Genomic DNA, 3,300 nt, shown 5'->3' with positions numbered 1-3,300 from the left:
CATTTGATCGAATGCCATAGACAGTTGCATGTTAGATATATGTTCAATGTTTGAGGTTCCAACTAGGATATATATTAGGAAAACCTAACCTTAAAAATATGCATGAGTAATTCATAATAATTCGAAGATATACGTAAGATTGTTAATGTGACGACGAAACCCTAGTACTTAAGTTCATTTTTCAAAACTATTTCTTTTGTTTTCTGTACTTCCTCTTTTTTTTTTTTTTTTTGGATCAAACTAAAATACTTCCTCTTTTGTTTTCTTTTGCTTTGGAGGTGACGGGAACCCCACATCACCATGGACGGTTGGTGTACCCATCCAATCGGAGGATTCCACGTCCCCCACCAAAGAATCTATCCTACTTAGTTTTTAAGAAAATCAATTAAACAAAAATTAAACCTAAAAAATACAACATCTCGACTGCCAAGCCAACATCACCATGAAAAATTGACTGCTGGAATTCCCCTTTAATGAAATCACGACATCTGTTCTATTAATAAATCCACAAGGTTTATCTTTTAAAAAAATTAATTAATTAAAAACTTGAACCGAAAGATTCAAATACAAAATCTCCAGGCCATACAACTCCCTCTCTGGCGAGACAAGCCAACCCCAATCCCGTCCAAATCTGGTACCACATCACATCCCTCTCTTCCTCTTCCTTATAGACAAACAACAACAAGAAAAGAGTGGTTGATGGAGTTCCTCCAATCGATAACCCGCCGACGCTATATGCCCCAGCTGGAACCATGTGGACCATCTTCCTCGTCGTCATCTTCATCGGCTTGATGTTCGAGTTTTTCTTTGACGGGAAATCTTTGCTCCTTGTACGGTATTTTGAGATGGGCATGAAACTGCGAGGCGGATGAGCACAGGAGCCGACTCACTGAGTTAATGTCAGCTCGAGCTAGAGATTATAGTGGGGGTTGAGAGAATCGATTACTCAATTTTTTCTAAGAATATATGGCCAAAACTGCGTTCTTCTTTCCCATCTTTGAGAAAGAAGGATGAAATAGAATTTGGGAGGAAGACAGATTGGATGCCGGGGACGGGAGCTATGGGTTGTTGGCTCAACTGTCGAGAGTTTCTATTATTTCGTTTTAGTTTTTATTTAATTGATTTTCTTAAAAAATTAAATCAGATAGACTCTTTAGTGGGGCACGTGGTATCCTCCGATTAGGCACACCAACTGTCTAGTGGCGAAGCCAGGATTTCTCGGGGGAGGGGCGAACTTAAAAGAATGCAAGATTAAAGAAAAATGGCAACAACTAAATCTTTTTATATAGTAATGTTTTTCATAATTAATCAATACAAACAAATTACAATTGTTGACGGCGAGGTTTCATGTTATGAAAGCGTCGCATAATAGGCTCATTATCAATAAAAGCAAATACATCATTCTCAATGTAAACAAGCATACTATCACTCAACCATTGATCTCCCATTTTGTTACACAATGGTGTTTTTCACAATCTTCATAATAGAAAAAGCTCTCTCCACCGAAGCGGTTGCAACCGGTAACACCAAAGCCAATGTAAGAAGTTTATACACTAACATATAGCTTTCACACCTTCGGGTCTTCACTAACTCTTTTGCAAGATCACTAATTCCTCCCAATGATGAAAACTCACTATGTATCTTCATATCATGAATGTAATTGTCAAGTTGAATTGGAAGATTCATGAGATCCATACGATCAAAATTTTAAGGATAAAGTTAGGCTAAACGAACAATTTTTACTTTTTCAAAAGATGCAAAATTATTCACCGGACTCAAACATGTCATACAAAGAAGTAACTCGGTGTTTACCTCATTGAAGCGATCATTCAACTCCTTTAGTTGCATATCAAGGACTTGAAAATAGAGGTCCACACGATAGTAATGGAAGTTTGTGATTTTTGGAGCTTTACGCCTTGATTTTCCAAGTAGGAAATGCAAATCCTCCATGTTAGGAATGATAATATCATGCTCCTCACAAAACTTTTCTACATCATGAAGCAAGTCCCCAAAGTCATCATCTCTCAAAGATTGTAGTCTTTGCTTGCATACTTCCACTAATGCCATCGCATTCACAATATCTTGATCTTTCTTTTGCAATGCTTGTGATAACTCATTTGTAATTCCCAATATAAGTCTCATCAAGAAAAGGTGAAATGCAAAATCAAAAGTTTGTATGTCTTTGAATAACCTAGTTGCTTCACCGAGATTATTTTGGTTGCGATCACTTTTAACCCTTTACCCGTTTCAAGATTACCAAGATCAAGAGCTTTCTGAATTTATTCTTTTTGTTTCTTTCTAAATGCATCACGATGCTTACACGATGATCCAATAAGATTCACCAAACTACTAGCGTCGATGAAGAAATTGGCAACATCCTCATTTTCCTTTGCCACAAATACAAGAGCTAGTTGGAGTTGGTGTGCAAAACAATGAATATAAAATGCTTGAGGGTATTTGTTCAAAATCTTTGTTTTAAGACCATTTAACTCACCTTTCATATTGCTAGCTCTATCATAGCCTTGTCCTTGTAACTTGGACATATTCAAATTTGTTGTAGCAAACAATTTCTCAATGGCCCCTTCAAGCGAGCTACTAGTTGTAGAGGAAACATGTTGAACACCCAAAAACTTTTCAATTGCTTCTCCTTTTTTATTCACATAACGCAATACCACTATCATTTGCTCTTTAGTTGAAGAATCACGTGCTCCATCAACCAAAAGAGAAAAAAATTCACCTTCCATATCTTTAGTGATTGCATCTACAGTTTCAATGGCACAAGCACGGACAAGATCTTTTTGAATATCGGAAGAAGTATACTTAAGATTCTTGGGAGCATTCTCAAACACAACCTTCCTAACTTGTTCATTATGCTTAAAAAGAAATTGCATAAGCTCCAAATAATTGCCCCTATTGCTTGATTTCAACGATTCATAGTGGCCACGAAAAGGCAAATCTTGTCCCAACAACTATTCTGTGCACTCAAGTGAGGCACTCAATAAAGTACGATAATTAATGCGAGCTTCATCGGTTTGCTTAATCACAAATGTTTCAATGTGTTGTTTGTGTGTCATCAAATCTCTAGCTTGTTGTACAACTTTATTATAAAGACTTCCAACACCTCCCTCATGGACTCGAAGATTTTCAGGTCCTTTCTTCCAATTTGTAAACCCTATTTCAGTGAATACATCACTTCCAGTGCTACCCATTTGATCAAAATCACATTTGAAAATATAACAATAACGACAAAATGCAGCATTTTTTGATATACTATACTCCAACCACTTAAACTTATCAAGC

Source organism: Malus domestica, chromosome 04 (genome assembly GCF_042453785.1).
Source record: "Malus domestica chromosome 04, GDT2T_hap1".
Classification (NCBI taxonomy): Eukaryota; Viridiplantae; Streptophyta; class Magnoliopsida; order Rosales; family Rosaceae; genus Malus; species Malus domestica.
Note: the sequence above shows the minus strand (reverse complement) of the source record.